Source organism: Megalopta genalis, chromosome 4, assembly GCF_051020955.1.
Source record: "Megalopta genalis isolate 19385.01 chromosome 4, iyMegGena1_principal, whole genome shotgun sequence".
NCBI lineage: Eukaryota > Metazoa > Arthropoda > Insecta > Hymenoptera > Halictidae > Megalopta > Megalopta genalis.
In genome coordinates, this window is record NC_135016.1 from 31,655,507 (window position 1) to 31,678,963 (window position 23,457).

The 23,457-nt window shown below is 40.8% G+C and overlaps 1 protein-coding gene across 2 annotated transcripts in view; it reads right to left on the reverse strand.

Annotated features, from left to right (window-relative positions):
- blo (bloated) overlaps positions 1 to 23,457 on the reverse strand; it is a 241,798-nt gene that overhangs the window by 202,875 nt on the left and 15,466 nt on the right. The window lies entirely within an intron of this gene.

The following is a 23,457-nucleotide window of genomic DNA, read 5'->3' on the forward strand; positions in this document are numbered from 1 at the left end:
GAAGTTTTTTTTTGACCAGTTTAGGAAACTTGATTTTTGCAGCTTTCAATTACGTGCGTAAAAGTATCACAATTCACAGGATATGCATGAAAATTTCAACGACATTTCGTGGTCCGAAGAAGCGTCTATTACAGCGTATAGCAATGTTATATCGTCTAGTAATTACTTCACTTCGCTATTTTACTCGTACAGATTGCGCACGAAGATTATTATAGTGCAAAGATTCATCATAAAGCGATTGCCTCCAGAAGCGCAATATACATTAGCCGGGAACAAAAAGGCCGGGCTCTAATTGTTGGTATCGTAACATCCGTATGTTGATCGATAATTTTAATAATCAAATACGGAATGTTGAGCAGACAACGAGGAGCCGTGTACGTGTGTACGACCACAGTCAACGTCTTATTAAACGCGATCAATATCTTCGGAAGCCTTGAAAACAATCAGCATTCCTGGTAGCGAACCCAAGCCCCTCCACGTCGACCGGTCCGAGTAAGAAGTGGTTTAGCTAGATCGAAGTTAAATAATCGGGCTACATAAGAACCGTGGAACGTGGTAAACGAGTAATACGGAGTACATAATGCGAGCGAGGGGAATGAATAGAATCATGGCTGAAACGTGGTGGTGGCTTTGGACGCGAGCTTGTCCACGTGATCCGGATGAATAACCGGGAATAAGAGGAAAAAAGGGTTTTACGTCGTTCGCGATTTTCTAGCTTCGTATCGTGGTGCCGCAGAATTTGTTTTACGGAACCTAACGGTCGTCTTGGACCATCTGCGACATCGAATGCGAGGTCGTAAAGTCGACAAGCTTTCTAAATTCGGAGGTTTTAGATCGTTGATCCTTCGAACTCGGTATCGTTCTAAATTTATTTAAACATCTTTTTATTTCTTTTTATTAATATCGATGATACTATTAGGCCTGGTCTTTTAAACTTTATTTGAAAATCCAAAATAATTCTTCCGGTTTACAGCCAATTTCGATTTTACACGACTTAGTGCATTTTATGCATGTGAAATCGAGTCTTGTGACTAATACGATGGTTACACACTTTTGACAGTTTTATAAATATAAATAAATTTGACAAGATTTAGTTTACTATAGCTTACTATAGATAATTTACTATAGTTTACTATAGCTTACTATCAATTTAGTTTACTATAATTAAAAAGCGACGATTACGAAGAGCCATTGGCGCGATGGAAAGATGTTTTCTGAAAGGTGCAAAAATAATTGAAACGATACCTTTTCTGCGAGCTTTTGAGGGTTAATTTATTTTGTGATAACGAATTAGGCTTGGAATGGGTTAAAATTGAAAATTACATCGATATTTGTACAACATTTGCATCCAGACAGTCTTAGCTTTATTTAATGTTTCTTCTGCGATAATGAATAATTTGAAAGAGCATTCTCGAATAGACTCAAATGAATCGCACAATATCTGCACACTCTTATCATTAATTATCCATAGTCGGATTAATAACACGAATGCATACGATACCATAAGTAAAATGAAAATATTATTTCTGCAGATTTGCTAATGCTTAACCCTTGATCGGATTACGATGGCCCCACGCAGTTCGAAGGAGCCGTTATTAATATAAATTAATGCAGTTATTTAAAAATTCATCGAATCCCCTATTAACTCGTAAAATTTGCGACGTTTCAACGTAAATCGATTTGTACTCGCTAATTAGGAATTATGCAATATTTATTGAAACAACAACCGACGGTAACCGACGGTCCGGTTAACGGTCGAATCAAAAATGAGACTCGAAAGATCTAGTCATATAAATATGTACATTCGATTAATCGGAGTGCTCGAGTCTAAATCGGAATCATTACCGCTGAAAACAACGGGGAGCGGAAAAACTGCGCCCCCTAAGTGGCCTCGATTACCGTGCCTCGTGGCTAATTACTATGCAGACGTCTCGTAAAGCATACGTAGATTTAATTATCGTGTCATTAGCAATTACGTGCAGCCGGAAGGAGGAACGCGAGCTCGCGCGCGCACGCACGCCCAACGAATTTGTAATGCTAAACAACGTCATCAACGACGCTTCTGCAAGGGTACGCGATACTTCCGAGAGCTCCGGCCACATATTTATCGTCGCCGTATCGGCGATCGAAGCCATTCCGGGCAACCGCGTAAAGTGTCGGTAACGCCGGCTAATTGGAAATAATTACCATCGTTAATTTCTTTCCGCGGTTTTCAGAATTCTGCGCGGGGACGCGACGCGACGCGACGCGCGCGGAAATCGCGCCGGCCCGCGCGGATAAAACATTTCGCCACGTATTTACCGAGCCCGCATGTAATTCACCGTACGCATAAACAACGAACAAAGGTAAATTGGTCATTCATTTTCGTCGGGAGGCCGCGCGACTCCCTGTCCGCGCCAAATTGTTTCTCGGGACTCGGGGTTCGGCTAATTGCGTTCATACGCTGGATTGAAAGGGAACGTGGAAAATGTGGAAATAAGAAACGCGTGACGTAATCCGCGGATACGGTGCGATAGGCGATGCGGCCTGACGCGCGTTTAATACACTCGTAATTACGAGTTATGAATGCCAGATGGTATGACAGAATGCCCGTTTCCGAGTAATAAACTCCGGGGATCAATAATAGGCCCGCGCGCGCGGCACGTACCGGATTATACGAGGTAGATTTTAAGAGCCCGACATTCTCACGAATCGTTATCTTCCGTGGGTTTCGCCGGATCGCCGCCGCCGCTGCCGCCGTCGCCATCGTTGCGCACTGTCGCTTTTCTCACGAGTGACGATGCCTGTGAACCGCCGTCTACCACGAGCGGCACGCTTCCGCCTTTGGCGACAATTCGATCAAATTCAGTGCACACTTACGATGCGCAAACACTTCGCGACTCGGACGAAAGAGATCTCTCCGCTGTGGCGCCGGAAGGTATTCACCCCTTGCGTCATAACAACGAGGCAGAGACTCGTGATGAAGTGTTCATACATAATCTAATATTAGGTCTACGGGAAAGTTCTGTCCGATAATGTGATTTCTCAAGTTTCAACACGCGTGCGCATGTTCATTTCAGAGATATACTTCTCGAAAATGGTGTTCAGAAATTGGTATCGCGCTGGCAAGAGGTCATATGTAACGATGGAAATTATATCGTGCAATAAATATTAGTAAATGTATATTAAATTAAATTAATTATATTAAAATATAATATAATTGCTAACGTATTAGTAAATGTATGAAAAACATCGCAAACGAACGGAACTTCCGGTAGACCTAGCAGTCTCTACGCGCACACATATATACGGTTATGTTAATCGTTTCGTTAAATAAAATTTTGCCATTGGGAAAGCGGTAACAAACATACACACACACAGTAATTAACGCGAGACTAATATAATCGAAAAAATCCAAAAAATCGCAAGGCGAGGTCGATATTTTCTACTCCAAGAATTAACCCTTTGCACTCGGGTGGTGACTCTGAGACATCGCTGAAGATCGTTATCATATTTGTTTATATTGAAAAGACTGTTAAAAGAATAGCTGATCTACAGGGTGTCCCAGGTTTTAATGTTCAAACTTTGTCAGTGTATTCTATGGCACAAAGTAAGAAAAAAATGTTATGTAAACATAGGTCATACAGAGCTTTATTAATAAGTTATAACAAATATTCAGAATAGGAATAGTAATCAACTTGCTGTTACTGCGAGCATTGGCTCGAATAGATCAGCACGTGCCGTGTGTTTATATAAGCTGTTTTTATTAATATATTTCGAAATGTCTACCGTCGTTGACAATACATGATTGACATCGATCGAAGATCGAATTTATGACCGTGCGAATTTCGTTTCTATTCTCTTTCATTTCATTGAACAATTTTTGTTATAACTTCTTAATAAAGCTCTATATGAGCTATGTTTACATAACATTTTTGTCTTACTTTGTGCCATGGAATATACTGACAAAGTTTGAACATTAAAACCTGGGACACCCTGTATAAGTTACAATGTTTTATGCGCATAAACTGCACTAAGTCGTATAAAATAGAAACAGCATAGGTCAGAAAAAGCTATCTCGGATTTAGAGTTAAAATGACTTCGAGTGCGAATATTATCAATATTTTCTCAAGAACAAGACAACATTTAACCAAGCATCGTATTGCCTTGTCTCGTGAAAGCGCTATAATAAAGTCCGTTAAAAGGTTCAACGATCCGATTCCGAATAAAACAATGTCCAATATTTTCTAATCATTTAAAAAAAAATAATATGAATCTTTCAGAACAGAAGAACGATAGAGCAAATTGAAATAATGCAATCCGTAGTGAGATGGCTACGGAGGGATAGCAGCATAGGGTCCGAGAATGAATCCTGACAGCAGGTGCTTCGTGGGCCCACGGGTTTGCTAGCGGTACGGTGGGGGGGTTGTTGGGGACCCAGGGCCCGAGGAGCGGAGAAGAGAGGGAAGAATTGCCGGAAGTGCAGGTGGCGTCTTGCCGTGGCGGGTCAAAGGTCGCGCAGCGGTGCTGACCCAGTGCTTCGAGGGCTGTAAATGTTGTAAACGCTTCCACGGGTCCCGAGCGACGGTACGGATCATCGCGCGAACCGAAGCAACGGTAATTTCGCGGAGGATCACGAGCATAAATTAATATCGCGGTTATCTGATCATTACCGGCGAGGCCGGTCACGTACGAATTTAACCCCTCCGATCGGATCTGGCGATCGATAACTGTTGCGATAAGTATGAATGTAAATTGCGCGAGGCATAGATCGCGCAGCTATCCGCCGCATTATAATAGGCATGCATCCTCGAAAACAGGTACATAGAACGTCTCATTATGCTTAACGGTGTTGCGAACGCCTCGAAAATGTTACTGTTGCCGTGCTCTAAGAACGCTCTCGGCGCGCGTTTCACTCGCCGTTCAATTCGCGACTCTTTAATAAGCAAACTTGTTGCAACATTATGCTAAATAATCCTTTTATCGATTACACCGGAGTATGATTATATATTTCGTAATAACCGCTGCTGAAGCTTATGAATAATTTCGTTCGATTTTCAACAACCTATGCAGTAAATTCTCCCTAATCGACGCTCGGATCGTCCATTTTTGTGGGACCATGCTGCTCATTTTTATAGTTGCCGATTGTCAACAATTATGAAAACGAAGCGTCAGGGTCAAATAATCGTATCTCCTCTTCCAAGTCGTCCATTTTCGTGCGTACAAGCTGAAGGAAAATTCGGGAGAATTTACTGCATTCAGTGAAATAATGTAAAGAAAATTTTTACAACGAAGTTGTAACAATAACGGACACCGATCAGCCGATTTCGTTTTATCATCAGCAATCACGGAGACTAACTGTACACCTCGCGTTAAGATACACCGAAGAGTACGCATTAAGCCTATTAAAGTGCTTGATGAAGTCGCGCAGCCCCTGCGAGCGGCTGCGACTATGTGCGCTTGCAAAGCAGTACTTTGTTCGTAACGACCGCAAGGCAGTTAAACAATATACTACGACCTCTAATTCAATTACATAAATCGCGGGCCGGTATAAAATTGTCTAAAGAATCCCCCTAATGGACAATTCCGATGTAAATCATATCGTTATTATCCCCCGATGGCGAATCGGCTTTAATTGGTGTTAGGTTTATCAGTGCGCCCATAAAGTGGATGAATACCCGCTGGAATTAAGAAAATAAAACAAGATTTACGCCCCAATAAAGCTGTCCCACGAAAGTAACAGATCGGAATGCAACAGGATGCAACACGATGTTGCGGCTGGATAACGACGATAATTTTCCGGAACTTTTACAGCGTTATCTACTTAGTTTAATCAAGACACATACCACGCAGGCGGCATCAAAAGAACAGCCACCCTTTAGAATTCATTCCGGCTGCTTTATGCGTTACTGAATCTCTCCTTAAGCAAGAATCGTTCGCATTCGGACAAACCTATAAGCGTTTCGCAGCTAGTTACAGTCTCCAGTTACAACTGCGAAAGGTGTCGTCAAGCACCAATCGTAAACGATATCCTTCCGCGTGGAACAACGACGAAATCATTACTCCGCGGTGTTTCTCGGTACATTCGCAGCTCGCCGTCTTTCTTTGGAGGTGGTACCATTTTAATTATGATTTTTACCGTTGCCCGTGGGATTCCGTTACAGAACGAGATCCGATCGGCGAACAACGGCATTGCTTATCTTATCGATAATATTTCTCATATTTCTCTAACAAACATATCCCTTACGTCCTTTAACACGATTATTATTTATCAAATTAGCTTTGCGAATCATTCGTTGAACTGTGTTCGGACACGGAATTATTTAAATTAAAATATCATTTACGTACTTTGTTAATCTTCACTGTACACCTTGCTTAAAAATTTCATATGTTACACACAAGGTGTCGTGCACACTAGAAAATTAAAACGGCCGTCACGGTTAAATTACTTACTATTTCGGGTCCGAATAATTAGAAAATATTCTTCGGACGTTCTAAAGTAATGGTGAACAGCGTTTTTCTGAAAAATATTACTGTCACGTGGTAAAAAAAAGTCCGGAAAGTTCACGCTTCGTGACTTGTTCGATACTTCGAACGCGGCTCGAGTCCGTCCCGACCATCTGTCAAAGCCTCGTGCTGCGGGTTCTCGAACTTCGCGCCCTCGCCTCTCATTGGTCAATGTTTTTCGTTAATAACTCGTAAACAAAGCCGCAGATTGCATTTTCGCAAAGGAAAAAGTTACTTAGAATGACCTCAGCTACCGCACATTTCCATAATGCGAAACATTTTTGGGACACCCTGTATATGAGCCGTTTATTTTGAAAGTGGCATAACTCACTTTGTTTTTAAGTCGATATATTTAAGGGTTTGCGTTTTAACACGTTTCAAAATATGGATGCTAAATTTCGAGAAGATTTACTTGTATTTGTTATCTCAGGATACTGATATTTTTCTCGGTATAAATAATTTCGTATAAACATTAAAAAATCACCACTTTTCATTACGGTAAAGTGACTTATGCCACTTTCAAAATAAATGGCTCATATGCGTTGCTCTTGATAAGCGTCGATACATTGCTGACGTTTGTTCAATTTTAAACGATTCTTGACATTTTCCCACAATCGCGGATGATTTCTATTGTATTTCGAATACGATCGACAATGCTCGACAATCAATCGCAAAATTGCGAGTGTACTTCGGAGACTGTAATCTAATCGTAATATAATAATATCGATTTGCTCAACATAAAATTAAATCGGAGACGATTTGTTTCATTAAAATAGCTACATCCATCGATCATGCATGCGTATAGGGGTAACTAGGGGTAGGTACAATCGAAGGAACAGACATTCTACATGCAAAAACAAGTCGAAGAAGAGAATAACATTTTTCTTTCACTTACAGCTGCGTTTTCGAGAAAAATAAATTTGAAGATGCGGCAAATTCGCGTGGCTTTCAGTATGGCAATAAGTAGAATTGGTATGTCATGGCCAGACGAGTCGATCTATTCCAGTTCAATAGTATTAACACTTAGCCAACCGAATGGGGAGATCTCCCCGTTTTAAATTCAGTCGATTGACGACCGAATGGATGATTAATGAAAAATTAAAGCTGATTGCTTAATTTTATTAAGATTTGCATGAGGTACGATTGTTGAAGAAGTAATTGATGCCATATAAGTTTGCTTAGTAATTTTTGTTCAATAGAATGAAATATCTTAATTTTATGAACATTTTTGAGGTCTCTAGCGCGGTCGTGGAAGTGTTAATTTTCGAACCGATTTCCCTCGAAAACGAAACCTATTAAAACATCATTCTACACCGTTGTCTTATTTTTTTTTTAAACTTTCACCGTAAATAAAGACTTATATCAACGATATCGAAGGTTGATTTCATATTCACACTTTCGAACAAGCATGCAGCGAAAGAACTCGCATTCCTGGCACACGAAACACAATGTATCGAGCACATTCTTGCACACGCCAGAAAAATGTGCAACATCGATTCAGAACTATCAAGCGACTGTACGAAAGACATTCGCGGCAGAAAAGATATCGTATCGACCGATCTAAGCAACAACTATCAATGCGGTTATTGTACGTGGAAAATGGTGGTCGATCGTTCGCCGTGTATCGGGAGCTAGATTAATCTCGCGACAAGACGTATGAATGCCCGAAAGTTTTCTCGTGGTGCGCACGGACGGTAACCTAATTTGCCGCAGATAAATCTTCGCCGAAATGCCGATTATGTAACAATAAATCGTGTAACGATTCGCGCGGTTTCGTTGCCGATAAATACACATAACGCGTGCACGATAAATCGTAATGGAGCCACGGACAGCGGTCCGATGATATATCGACCGGTAACGCAACTCCGAATTGCCATTCGAAAAAATTCCATCGACCGCTCGGTGGACCGTTCGAGAATTTCGCAAGAATGTTTTGAAAATTGATAGGTTTCTTAGATCGTTTCGTAATTCGTAGAAGTAACCGGTTCAAGCGTGTACTTAAATCGATGACGCGAGGAGAACAAAGAAAGATAAGATCGGTTTTGCTACGAAAAATACAAATGGACGAGTTTTCACTAGAGAGGAGAGTTATATATTATTGTTATTTTTTTTACAGAAAATTTGCAAAATCCTTATTTATCTCAGCATTTAGATTAACGGACTTGCACAGATCGACTTCTGGGCCATTTTTGTTGGATACTATTTAGGCAGATGATTATTTAGATCGGAGATTCTTCGGACTAAAAACTAGACGCTATCCAGACAATTCTACAGTGGAGAATTATAGAAGGAAATGCGCCAATTGATCGCGTCGTTTCCGTTTCGTAAGGTGTTTTTTTTTTCAGAGACTCGTTAGACAAAGACGAACAGGCTCGCGTTGCTTTCGGCTTGCGCTCGCTTTTACGTGACGCTCCGTCGATGCGATCGCTAATCCTATTCTCATGATTCGTCTCATTTACACGACCTCCCTGCGGTTCTGTCTCGCTCTTTCCGCTCGCCGTTCGATCCTGCTCTTTCGCGCGGAGAGGTCTCGCGAACGAGCACGGTAAAGCGATGCTCGCGCGACCTCCACGTTCTCCGCTCGAACGATACCGATCCATTGGATACTCGGCACTTCCTCGTTTCAGCTGATCGGGGTCTACCTTAAGACCCCTTGGCACGCAACCAAGGATGGCGATCTAAGCGGATCAGGCATGAATACAGGGACGGCCGGAACCGGCGAAAAATCACCGACGTGGTAGCGCGGATACGTAATTAATAGGCTGCCGAGTTCCACCTGAACACAATTTTTCCCGGTCGATTATCGAAGATCTAATGCAAAAAACAACACCTTCGCATCAGATTAATCAGATTTCGTTTCCGGAAACGTGTGAAATCTTTGATTTCGCTATGATTATGTTGTAACTTTTAATACGGTAAAGCTCTGCCTGATACGAGACACATTTTTTATCTATATCGTAATTTTCGATTAGAAACGCTTTTATTAAAAGCAGACGCACGTTTAAAGAGCCAAAAGTGGATTATTTTACAATGTACCGCATTTGTGTGCAAATTCACGAATGCGAGAAATTGGTACCCACTGTTAGACCAAGTTTCACTTTTTATCAGGAAATTTATTTTCTTTGCCTTTCTTTCACACGTTGGGCACATCAAATTTGTTTGCTTTAAACTATATCGAACGCGCTATACAATGGTATTTAAGAACATTATTATACGCTTAGCATTTTTACGGTATTTATAATATAATCGAATTCCTTTAAAAACTTTTCGCACCGTATTTTTTTCATATATGGTTGCAAATATGGAGTTAACACGCGACAAAGAAGCGTTCATTTGACACTCGAGACACCCTGTATAACGAAGACAAGCTCCCTAGCTTCTGAAGGAGTTCGACTATCTCGGGATAGGTTTTCGTATTAGATAATTTTACCCTATCGTTTGAAAATATGGATTAAATATTTTGTTTGTGAAAAGTATCAGGTTTACGAGAATCGATAATGTGTCATCGACAAAAATCACTGCCGAAGAAAATACTGTGAAGCAGTACTTGACTTCATTCTCATAAGCAGACTGCGGATTTTATACATTTATGACAAAACCATGTAGATCAATTGCAAAATAATGAGGCTATTCGGAGAATGTCAAAGGTATCGTTGCATTCTCTTCGACTCATCGACGTCGTTCGGAAAAGCTCCTCTCTCTTGCAATCAAAACAGACAATTTCTATTTTCTTCGACTAGTCCTCCTAATACAATAAAGTTCGTCATCTTGTATTATAGTTTGCGAGGATCGGTTAGAGGCTCGATTTAGCAAAAGCTTGGCGCTATAAATACGTCACGACTGTCACAATAAGATACCTAATTTAGGATGAGCAAGCCTACTAAATTTCTAGCGAGATACCGTAAATTTCCGTAAGTATGTGCAACCTATCGATTAGACGGACGGGAAAAAGGGGAAACGCGTTAAAAGAATTTCTTTAAAACGTGTTAGCCGATTATTCGTCGATGGTAATATCGATCCGAAGAGATTCGATAGACCACGGTAACCTTATATTTCCACCTGGAATTCTCATTGAAGCCGACGCCGAAGCTTTCCTAGCAGCGCAAATAAGATTAAGTTTACAGCGAAGTCGGGGATGCATAAAAGTAAACGTATGACAGCCTTAAAATTGAAACAGCTAGTAAAGTCGGCCGGGTTTAAATTTCTTTTCAACGAAAAGCGTGGTACGCGTCGGCCGACGCATAAATGACCACCGTTTATTCGATACGCGATCTTCGCGATATCGGCCCATTCAGTACAGAAGTACTTCCTTGTGCCTTCTTCGCAGTTACCACTCGACCAGTTCGTTTCGTGAAAACCTGTTATTATACGGGCCTTCGTCAACAACCCGCGCCAGCCGACCGGAATAGAACGGGCTGATGTATTCTGACAATGTTGCAATATTTATATTACGATCTACGCGGAGAAAGCACCGACGCCGGTGTATAAATAGAAACAAGGTGTAACAAGAATTTCGCTGTCGCTTCGCGATTCTCGTCTCGCTCTTCGTCGGATTAAACGAATTTTTATTGTTCCCGTCTGTGCGACCGCAGCCCTTCGACAATTATTGGATTCCGAGGCTTCGTTCGTACCTTCGTTTGCATAGGTTATTTCATAGAAAATTGGTTCATCGGAAGAATCCTCCGCGCGGGTATGCGTCAGGACTGTTCAGTTTTATTCGTATATACGGCTTCGTTCGTATACACGCATTTCAGAAATTGACACAGGTGCGTAAACGTCTGTTAGTCCGTATGCAGTTAGGATCGAAGTTTATGTTATTCGAAATTTCGCGGCGGGGAGCTGTTTAAGAAACGTTTACGCGTATGTGGAGTTCGCGTTTCACGCTTTTCGAAAAATCCTGGGGACGCGAATTATATTACGTCGATGCGTACGTAACACATTTTTCAGGAAAATATTTCTGCAGAAAGATACAAATTGTGAGCAGTTGTACGTCCAGGAGGTTCATTTGGATGCTTATTCGGAAGCTCGTATGTATTTATGCATGACTGAGAAACGCGATTGTATTTCCTCGATCTAACGACACGATAAGTGACAAATGTTGTTCATATTAAACCACATCTGCAGTTATGTTGTACAATTCTTGGATAACAAGTAAAAAATTCGACGAAACGAACAAAAACGACCGACACGTGTTCTTTCATAAGGCTGAAAAAGCTGAATCTATTGGGTTGGCAACCAAGTAATTGCCGATTATTATAAAATTATTATTATTATTATTATTATTATTATTATTATTATTATTATTATGTTATTATTATTATTATTATGTTATTTTTTATCATCCGTGAATGTTAGCAACAGGACAAATTGAATGCAGCGGTCAAGGAAAAGCGACCAGAATTGGTCAATCGTAAAGGTGTCATTTTCCACCAGGACAATGCTAGGCCGCATACGTCTTTGTCCACTCGGCAAAAATTCATGGATATTGGTTGGGAATTGATGTTACACCCACCATATAGCGCTGATCTCGCGCCATCGAATTACCAGTTATTTCGATCCCTGGACAACTCCCTTCGTGATAAAACTTTTAACGATGATGACGCTATAAAATCTCACTTAACCCTAGAAAGATAACCATATGACAACGTACGTAAAAGATAACCATACGCTTCAGAGGCGCATGCTTTTCTAAGGCGTCAATTTTATACTAACAATGGATATTTATTTAAGTTAATCTAGTCATTTTAAAGGTTTGGCATTATTGTAAAAATAAAATGCATTTATATTATATTTTTTTATATTTTAAGTAATTTTAAACTTAAATCACTAGACCTCTATGAAAAATTAACAAAAATCAACAGTCTTCGCAGGCGCCTCTGCGACGTAGGTTATCTTTCTCGGGTTAACTCAGTTTTTGGCCGAAAAGGATCAAGGTTTTTGGCCGCACTTTCTACGTGCGTGGGATTTTCAAGTTGTCAGAGAGATGGCAAAAGGTCATCGAACAAAATGGAAAATACATTACTGATTAAACTTCATTCCAAGTAAAAAAAAATGTTTTATTTCATTGAACAAATCGGCAATTACTTAGTTGCCAACCCAATATTTAGACTTTCCGTCATTTCTGTCGCAACTAAGATAATTTTGAACGGTATGGCAGCTTTTTCGTTAACACGTGAGAACACAAATATTGTTCGTATCGTGTACGCTCGGAAGCACTTTGTTCCGCGTAAATGCAACGAATGAAATAATTTAACAGATTCGTTAAGCAATTCTAATTAGTCCGAACGAAACCGGGAAAATATTTTCGCAGCGTTGATCGTTGATCACCGTTGGAATCGTTCAAATTTCCGTTCTAACGTTTCGCCGCAACTGTCCGTTCGATTGTACATATTTCAATTCGATTATACAATAGCGCGTTGCACGAGAAATTGTATTACGTGAAAATGGTGCTCGCGAAATGTTTGGCGCCTCGTAGGAATTCGTGTTACACGCGAGCTGCTTCCAAAGCGAAACCGAACATGATTCTTCTGTTATCAGAATCTACGAATCGACGTAAACGAGGGCACACGGAAGAAAGAAAAATTGTTTCGTTCTATCGAGGAAACTATTCGAGACGACGACGCGCCGATGAACGTGGCCGCGAAAGAAATTCGCAGAGCAAGGGTCAAAGTACCAGTTTCAACGGGTCACTTAACCAGTTAGTTGTAGCGATCTTTTTGCAAAGCGCCCACCAGTGTGTGTCACTGCTTACGAGTTAGCTCTCAGAAAGTTATGAATCCAACTCAAATTATTTATAATTTTCATTTGTTCGTTTCATTTCGTCTTGACCTCTAAACATTTTAAACATATTTGTTGAAGCAAGAAGTAATTTCTTGAGTCTTGGAAAGCCTCCACATCCTGAAATGCAGGCCTCTCAGGTTCTTCCGTACTCTCATATAGTGCGCTTGTTCACCGTGTCTCCTTCATTTCTTTCTTAAATATAGTTATTTACGTGTGTCTCATTCTACACCCTTTTATTTCAAATAATCTCCTCAACAATATTAAAATTTACGAATATAATTTAGTTTTCGCCAGAATTACAATTTAGATATGAAATTGTAACAAAATTTTACGAACGACGGATATAATCGTCGTGACACAAAATTCTGCCGCATCTCCGTGGTCGTCGAACACATTTTAACTGGTTAAAAATAAGGAGAATAATGATTTTCGAAAGTAGGAGTACAGCTGCGCGCCCTTAAGTTAGTGGCTGGGAATTGCGCGCGCCAGTTAAGGGTGACCGCCGAACGAGGCTATTCAAGGCTCTCTCGTGTATTAATCGAGCGTCGAAACCGTGCCCGTTCCCCATTCATTGGCAAAGTAACGAACATCCTGGCACAATCCAAGAGCATATTACACCCCGTTATGCACACCGATACACGCCTTGGGTTTAAGGCCGATCCACGGGCAGAGCACGCGACGATCCAGGAAACGCCGGCAGGCGGGATAATGCGGACGACACAAGGGGCCCTTAACAAGCTTGGACGAGGTGCATGCACGAACGCAATGCTGCACCGGCCAACTAGGCTGACTGCTCAGGACCGCCCGCATTGACGGCGTCGGAGGAACGAGGAGGAGGCGAGCGGCTCGCCTAGAGCTGCCCGCGGGACCAGAAAGAGAAAGGGATAGCTCTAGGGAGCATACACCTCGCTCCGGGATAATAAGAAATACGGTGCAGCCGCTAATGCACCGGTCCGAGCCGAGACTTTTTACCGCGGTGCAAAGTCGCCTTCGTAAAAGACGCACCCCTCTTTATCCTCCAACCGTCCTCCTGCTCCGCACCCCTCTCTTCGTCCACCTCTTTCTCCTCCTCTGGTCACCGTCGCGTCGGTCTCTTCCCTCCTGGCAACAGGCGTACTCTTGTTCCAAGCATAAATCCCCACCCCGAGAGGACGCCGAGCCGGTGCACCCGATGTGTAACGCGACGGTGAACGTGGACGAGTTTCGTAATCGGATTATGGAGCAACTAACCTCCGTGTAAACATATATATATGTGTGTCTGGATCTCTTTGAGGCCGGCTTTACGATCGCTCGAACGACGGTTTTTCTGTGTACGCTGAAATCGTGGATCCATTCATCCCCCTCTCCCCTCCGCATTCGCGATTCTAACCTTCTTCTTTTTCTTTTTCATTCTTCCGGCCGATTTCCTGTCGGATATTTCGAGTCCGCTCGGATAATGTTACCTGTTAACACTATGCCGTCCGCAGATCTTAGATATGAGCCGTTTATTTTGAAAGTGGCATAAGTCACTTTTTTCAAAAAAATCGAGTTAATGGTGACACTAATTATAATTGAACGGTATCTTTTCATTTTTAAAAATTTGCAAGCAATAAGTTAAGAACTATTGAGATTTGTTCGAGAGAAGTTTTGCTAATTAACGGTATAACAAACGTGTTTATGTTGAAAGTGGCGTAAGTCGCTGTACTCAGGAAATTAATTGCGGGGCTTAGTGTAAAAGAAATAGAAACGTGTGATAAGTGTGTGTGGAGTATTGTTTTGAATTATTTTCAGTATTTTTAAAAAAGTTGTGATCACTGGACTTATTTTTATAAGTGCGAAAGAATAGTGCAGTTTTGTAAATTATATTACAGTGATGTGGCGGCTACCTCCAGACCCGCCAGCAGATGGCTATAAAATGTTTTATAAACTAACTTTAGATGAAAAAATGAATTTCTAACTTTGGATTTGCCACCAAAAAGAGGAAGACCTAGGCGTTATTCACAAATAGAAATGGATCCGTTATACGCTGGATCAGCAAAATACAAAGACACGATGGACTTGCTTAATTATATACCTCCAATATACCACAGTTATTTAAAAAATTTGAAACAAAACACGATTTCCGAGGACTTAATCACTCCTATTGATGACGAAAATTAAATTGAACTGATGTATTTTCATATAAATTACTTATGCTTATGTTTCAAAATGTACTAATTATTTTTGTATTTTATGAATATTAAAATAAAAAATACTTAAATCAAACTTTTATATTAAATATGTTCATGGTATAAATTATTATTATATATGTAATTTATTCAACAATTTTAGTAAATCACTGTCCTTTCAAAACATCACTTCGGTAAAATACGTCGGACAAAATTAATATATGTCAATCATTTTTCTAAACTATTTATTTTGAAAGTGGCTTAAGTCACTTTACCGTAATGAAAAGTAGTGATTTTTTAATGTTTATACGAAATTATTTATACTGAGAAAAATATCAGTATCCTGAGATAACAAATACAAGTAAATCTTCTCGAAAGTTAGCATCCATATTTTTAAACGTGTTAAATCGACTTAAAAACAAAGTGACTTATGCCACTTTCAAAATAAACGGCTCATATGATTCTTTTGTTTGACGCCGACATGATAGCTTGGAAATTTTAGATTTTAAAAAGAATTTCGACGATGGCGGTAATATAAATTCCTAAAATTAAGATAAGTCATCCAAGAATTTTCGTACTTAATTCTTAATTAAATAAGCACAATGCTATGGTTAGTTTGCTGCCTTTTAACACCCAAGAAATATAGTTCAAATGTTATTTCAGTTTTTTCAAATGGCACCAAAGTGGTACCACCGGCATACAACAGATAGTTTTTGCATTGCACCAGCGTGGTGCCACCGGACGGCATAGTGTTAACTTATTTAATTTTGGCTCGAAGCACGGATGTCCTTTGAAGCAGCTGTTCGGACTCGCACTTTTTACCCCCGCCTCTCGATTCAACGCGATTTTTTGTCGTTATTCGGCTTTGATAACTCGAGAATGCCTTAATTTCATCTAAAAATGACGGGACCGAACTTTTTCTCCAGCGCAAGTTTTTCAATAACGTCAGGCCGAATAAGAGACTATTTACTATGAATGGATCTTTGTAACTTCGATAATTTGAAAAGAAAAAGTAATAACGCGTTCGAAACTGGTTTAGGTTTGGTGTTCAACTTTCGTTTAATAGTAGCCATTCGATGAGTCTAGCTGTTGCGAACTGCTTGAAAACTGTGTACCGAAAATGTGTCTCGCGACAAGCGATGGACGACAAGTATTCATAATAATTATTTATATTATATTTATATTATTTTTTAAATAAATTCAAAATATCTTGAATATTTACAAATATATTTTGGTTCTCGCAGAAACAGCGATTCGAACGTGCAAACATTTTTATGCGACACGAGTGTACTCGTCATCGAACAAAATATTACCGTTCCTTCGTGACGAGTGTGCTCTTCGAAAGCGGCTTACGGCGGCTATTTTATGGTGGCTTCGGGATTCAATGAAATCATTTCTAGCCGACGATAGATTTTCTACATCAATCTAAATCATTCTTGCTAGTTCGGTGAATTCACTGAAAATCAACGTTTCCAGGACAAGTTCGGCAGAAAGCGCGTTTCGACAAGAAAAGCGGATTACGCGAGAAGTATATATCACGCATTATAGTTTACTCGAAAGGCTCTCGAACGTTTGCACGCGGTGCCGTACACGCCGGTGCGTCGTATAAAGTATAAATGATCCAGCAGGATCGTCGGGGATCGTTCATCTTTACGATCCTCCTTCCGAGAGTATACAAAACGTGCACCTGACGCTCCAACAATACAGCCGCAGCAAGAAAAGAAAAAGCGGCGCGGATGGATTCTTTTGCGAGGCGCGCGAGGTTAAAGAACCATCAGCGTGACGCAACGAGGAAACGAATTAATACAGACATCGCGCGGTTCACGAGCGACGGATATCATTAAAGTTCAAGAAGACTCGGAGCGATCGCTGTCAGCGCGAGGAGAGCGCGATATTCAATTTGCCCAGGTTAGTCTCGGCTCGCGAGATTCAAAGGAGCGACGCAGCTTGATCGGAAGACAAGGTGCCGGCGTTGGTTAGCAAAGTGTCGTTAACCCTTCGCGGCTCGTATTATGACCGCTCGGATTTGCAAACAAATTTCACATCGGGATCTCCGATACAGCGAGGAACCGAACTGGAAATCCTTGCTCTGTCTCTCATCGTTGCACCGCGGTTTTTGTTATTTCAAGGGAAATTAAGTGGGTCAATCGATTGCAACGATTTCGAAAGCTTTCTCGATTTGAACAGTTTCTCAGAAGCAAGAGAAAATTAATGTTCATCGTGTGTCTACATTCGCTCGGACCGTCAAGTATTTATGACGAGAAAACGGAATTTTATTCTGACTCGAAAGAACGAAATAACATTCGACTATTAGAAATCGCGTCGGACTTGTTCGAGCACGGCAAGGGATTATTTAGAGCGTGTATAAATTATATCGAGGGAACAAATTTTCTAGATCCATCTTTTGTTTCATTTCAAAGAAATTGTTTCTAGAGCATTAATTATTGTAAAAGTATTCTAATTGGTAGACCGCGGATCCTTGCGCAAAATTAAAAAATGCAAGGTTACGAACGAATTAACAAGTAGATCCGATAGCATTTTTATTTTACGTTTATAATTAGCAATGTTTTAGTTGACGAAGAAAACTTTTCTCCGATCCTAATTTTCGTAAAATGACTTATGAAGCTTGTGATCCGCGCGTATTTCTTTCAAAGTACAATGATGCGATTAATTGTAAAGTCAAAGTATCCTTTACATTTTTGGCGATATTTGAACGAAAACTAAACGAAAGCCCACAGTCGTATATCTCTGTATTAAAAATAATAGAAAATAGAAATATACAAACACAGTTTTTGTCTCTTAGTTTCGTATAAATATCTGTAACGACGCGAAAGTTACTCCGGGTTCGATGATTACGCGCGCTACCGTGTATTACTTCGCTGAATCGACGCTAGACGAGAATATAATACAATGTGAACGTGTCGGACAGAAAATATTTTCGAGCAAACTGTTTACGCGGCGCGACAAAAAACGAGAGACTCGAGCGTCGGCTCGATGACGGATTAACGAATTTAATTACGCGTGTCCGGTCGATTACCTCGATGTCAAAGCGATTTTCTCCGGTAGAGAGGATTGTCAATTTTTTCCCTCTGTTTCTCTCTCTCTCTCTCTCTCTCTCTCTCTGTCCCTCTCCCGCTTCCTCTGCCTCTCTATCACTCTCTTATAGGACGTCTACGGTGAATCGACGCGGCGAAGATCGTGCCGCGGCGTCACGAGCAAAAAGTGAATGGATGATGGGTTCGCTGACCATTCATTCGCAATCTTGACATTCGACCTTGACAATCTCCTTGGCTCGATAATGAAAAAAATGAACGGCCTCGCGTCAATGGACAGCGGCGAAAGCCTGGCCGGCTGCCAAGAAGAAGAAGAAGAAGACGACGACGACGACGACGACGAGGATGACGATGTCCAGGAGATGAAGACGAAGTCGGCGGAGCCCGCGTGTCGTCGCGTCTCCGCGCTCGCACGAAAACCGTTCCTGCCTCGCGCGGCGTTATTAGCCGATGCCATTAGAGGCCTAACCGTCGAGACACTAACTCCTCGTCCCTGCTAATTTCCTTGTCTTTGGCTGCCGGCCGTGCCGCGCCGCGCCGTTGCCTGCTCGCCGCGCGGTCTTTTCGCCCGCCCGAAGAAACTAACAATCGCGGCCAACTACACTGGCTGACGATCGTAAACTCAGCGGATGCCAACTATAAAGTAATACAAACGCCGGCCTGGGACTTCGGATAGTTGCTTCAGTTTAGTGGCCATTAATTTTCCGAAGCCGGTGCTCGCCAGATATTATTGCATCACTGTATCACTGACCGGCACCGTCCGCCGACGTGTTCCCTTCTCGTCGCAATCCCGCCACATTAGCCTTGGCTAATCGATCTCAAATCAACGCGTTCGCCAGTTGCGTCGCAACTATTAACACTATGCCGTTCGGTGGCACCACGCTGGTGCATGCAAAAACTATCTTTGTTATATGTCGGTGGTACCACTTTGGTGCCATTTGAAAAAACTGAAATTTAACATTTGAACTATATTTCTTGGGTGTTAAAAGGCAGCAAACCAACTATAGCATTGTGCTTATTTAACTAAGAATTAAGTACGAAAATTCTCGGATGACATATCTTAATTTTGGGAATTTATGCATTTTGTCATATAAAATGGAAATACTATAAGTCAGAAAAATTATTTTTGATTTACAGTTAAAACGGCTTCGAGTGCAAAGGGTTAATTTTAGGAATTTATATCACCTCCATCTTCAAAATTTTTTTAAAAATCTAAAATTTCCAAGCTATTATGCCGGCGTCAAACAAAAGAATCGTATCTAAGATCTGCGGTCGGCATAGTGTTAACATTCGTCCCGACGATGGGAAAATGGCACGTTCGCTTCTGCGATAAAACCTCGGATTTCGAGCAACAGCGACTCGCGTATCTTCTGCAACCAACGAATTCTGTTAACCGAGATGCTACGTCGTTCGAAACGCAATAACTTTCTGGATACCGGAGTAAGTGACTTGAATTTCTTTTTAGACGATAGAGGGACTAGTCTGTTAGACGACGGCTAAAATGCCTTTTCTTAATTTTGCTATTACTTGGGATGATAAAAAAAGAAAAAAAACTCTCGTTTTTTTAACTCTTATCTGATCCGGGCCTATAAGAAGAATTTTAAAAAAGCCTTTCGTGGATAACCGAGATCGACGAGAGGCATTTTTTAAATTTCCGTTATAGGCTCGGATAAAAAAAGTTAAAAAAACGAGAGTTTTTTATTTTTTATTTCTGTCATTCCAAGTAATAGCAAAATTAAAGAACGACATTTTGGTCGTCGTCTAGTAGAACAGTTCTGCAATCATCTAAACAAAATTCAAGTCGCTTAGCCCAGTTCTAAAAAAGGAATTGCTTTTTAAGAGGTATACGGTCAATTTTGTGAGTAACTATAATTATGAGAGCACTAATAAATATAATAAAGCAGATAGAATTATTTAAGACGAATAATTTAATAATCGTTGTTCGAATAAAATATTTAACCAAAAAGAGAATCCAATCGAATAATTATGTTAGAAACAAGTTTATTCGAATAATCATCTTAGATAAATATTTATTCGAAACAATTCGAGAATAATGTCCAACTCTCGTTTTCAGGCATTTCGCGACGAATCCTGGTCTCTGCTTTCAAACAGTCTCCATAATCTCAGTGAACTTCCAGGTAAAACAATTCACAATTAATGCCCGCGTCGCTGCGCAATGTTCCTGCATGAAAATAGGAAAGTTAGGAAGTGGTGATTGGAATACAACAGGTCCGTTTCCGGGAGTGACAAACTACTGTCGTCATTGTCAGCGTAATTCATAAGAGTTTTCACTTTCCCACGCAGCGTGCACAACTATGATCCACGTAACGCAGCTGCAGCTTCGACTGAAATCCTATAAATATGCTTGAGATATGCCACTTACTTTCGTAAAGTTATCCATACATAGAATGCTGGGATAAACAGATATTTGGACGATTCGATAAATCCCGAAGCTTTGCTGCTTCATAGATACAGCAAGACAGCAAATTATGTATCAAGATCTGGATTGTCTCCGTTAGTCGACCATGCTTAATACTTAACGCTAGAAGTACTGTCAACGTGTTGGACTTTGTAAATCTCGGAACTGGGTCCAATAAATACGAAGAATGCTTTATTTCTCTGTTTTTCCATTTGTCTATTCTACTTGTATCGAATAATCTTCTAGGTTAGAGCAACAAATATTTCAACGGTGGATTAATTTGACATAAAAAATTGAGCCGAGTAAGCTTGGAATTGTTTATTATTTTGTCAAACTTTCTTTTTCTTCATCAACTAGAACTTTGAATAGACTTTAATGAGATATACATGTATATGAAAATTGAAATTAAACGTCGGAAACTAATATTTAAATAGTTATTCGATTAATATTCTATTAATATTAAATAGTCAAACAATAATATTCGTGTACCGAGTGCAAACGGACGCGGTTCGAGCGTTAACGTAACAAATAGAAAAGTACTCGATACTAGGAGATGGAATTTCTTGTTCCAGCAAATCGGTAAATAGCGAGCTAATTTGATTCGAGAACAATTGCAAAAAGAAATTGCAACGGTAAATGAACTCGTTGCCAAGACTTGTCGAGAACATTACGATTTCGTCGATTACAAAATAGACAATCAGAAATTGATATTGGCGCAGTAGTTCTAGTATTAATACGCGTGTTAAGTGACGACTAGACCGCGGAACGTCGTCAATTACGAATTTAACGATTCAATTTCAATTTCATTGGTATTTGCACGACGTTCCGCAGTTTATCGACGATATGGCAAGCAAACCACCGTGATCACGGTGGGACACACACGTGGGTCGTTCGAGGACGCGTGAATCGCTTGGCTCGGGGTGAGAGGAGACAGACAATTAATGGTAATTAATATAATTAAGCTTGCGGTGAAAGAGGAATGGCTGAGTCCAGCGCGCACACACCATTACCGTAACGAGCCCACGTATCACAGTAACGAAGAAACAAAGAGCACAAATTAAGACGATTGGAAATGCGACGAAAATCGGCGTCTTGGAAATCGTTCGGAGCGCGCCGGTGGCTTCGAGGTCAAGGCCATCGGTGCGCTTCGGCCGCGTTTCCTTGAGTTATTGTTACAAGATCAGCGGATATTAAACAGACAACAATTAATGGTATTACTGATACGTTATTAATGATTACACACAAAGGGGGAAAAGATCGATCGAGGCGAGCGCGAGAGCGCAACGATCATTCGTGCCGTTAGTCAGCGGCTGGGCCTTGATTAAATGTGTTATACATCGATATCGAGAGCTCGAGCTTGGAACAGTTAGATAGAAGTTAAGCGGAACACGTCGCGAACCGACATCGTTGCTTGACTTTTCGCTTATTGGCACAACAGGTGTTTCCTCGCGTGCACCAACTTGCTGATATTACCTCTAATGGAATTAATGTGCCTTTTAGAAGCACGTGGCACGGTATCGTCCGATGCGCGGTGGCAAAAATCATTCCATTTTAACGAACCAAATACCTTGATAAAGTCTTGAAAATTATTATCAACTTTTTGTGAAGAATTGCCTGCGAGATTAGCTGACGCGAGGCGTCCGAGCCAACGGAAGGCCGAAGCCCAGTTCCGTTCGTTGGCTCGGCCGTCTCGCGTCAGCCGAGCTCGCCTCTCATTGGTCACTGTTTTTCATTAATAACTCGTAAACAAAGCCGCGGATTGCATTTTCGCTAAGGGAAAAGTTACTTCGAACGACCTCGAGAATCACCCCTTTCCGGGTGTTAACGTAATTATGGGACATCCTGTGTAACGCGAATGAATGTAAAAATTGTTTATCTATACTAACAAAACAGTTTATAGGTTCCAATAAAAATTGTTACAACAGTATCACAGACTTTGAGAAGTTATTCTAGAAACCTCGATAAAGATCACGAACAAGAATTTTCGAGTAATTTTGACGTTGCAAACGCAGCTCCGTCAGACTTTGTATGCTAAGTATACCTCCGCGCGAAGATTTCTGATAATTTTTCTGAAGCTGGGAGTTTCGCAGATTCAGATCTTCTGACAGCGCGAGATTCTCGGTGCGAAACTAGAGAGAGGCCCGGTACAAATAATTTTCATAATCTGAGATCGCTCTAGGACCTGGCCATATTTTTTCTGGAACACAAGACCGCGTGTCTTCGTTGCAATCGTTCTCGTAATCTCGCATTTTCTCCTCTCTCGAGGTCACCGGTTTGGACTGAAGCATGATACTCGAACTGTAGCACCGTTCTCATGGCGTTGCGAAATGTTGTTGCAAAACGGACTGGCAAAATTCAAATTTTCGTAGCTACACTTTCGATGTGAGCGATTTTCTCTTTTCAAAACAGTTTCAAAAATCAATTTTTATAATTGCTTTAATTATTGTCACGGATTTTCACGGTTACGAAAACTCGACGTAAGTAAAATAATCGAGAAATATTAAATCAATATTTTATTCGCTGTAGGGTAGCGGAGCTAGTTACTGCTGGATAGAAAATTACTCTGCTTTTC